Source organism: Solanum pennellii, chromosome 4, assembly GCF_001406875.1.
Source record: "Solanum pennellii chromosome 4, SPENNV200".
Taxonomy (NCBI): Eukaryota; Viridiplantae; Streptophyta; class Magnoliopsida; order Solanales; family Solanaceae; genus Solanum; species Solanum pennellii.
The window spans coordinates 8,571,039-8,571,436 of NC_028640.1; positions in this window are offsets into that span (position 1 = coordinate 8,571,039).

The following is a 398-nucleotide window of genomic DNA, read 5'->3' on the forward strand; positions in this document are numbered from 1 at the left end:
TGGTAACATAAATTTAGGGCAACAAGGTAGAAATCAATTTAAGACTAACACTTCCTCTTTTCTATGTGATGATGTCTTCCTCATCAAGTATGTGCCCTTAACAATCTCTATGTAAAATTATCGTGTTCAAGATCCTGATATTACGTTATAAAGTATTTAATCTTACAATGTGACCATCAAAATTCTTTGCAATAAGTATATTGATTCTGTTAATGTCCTGTGATATACTAATGTGATCAACTTCTTCGTTAACTATATATGTAATTCATTAATTTTCAAGATACAAACCAGGGATAAAGCTCAAACATATGGAAAATGTCCATTTGTCCAGATTTGTTTTAATGGTATTTGAATAGTATGTATTATTATAAATTTGAAGTTCATATTTTTTGCATGCA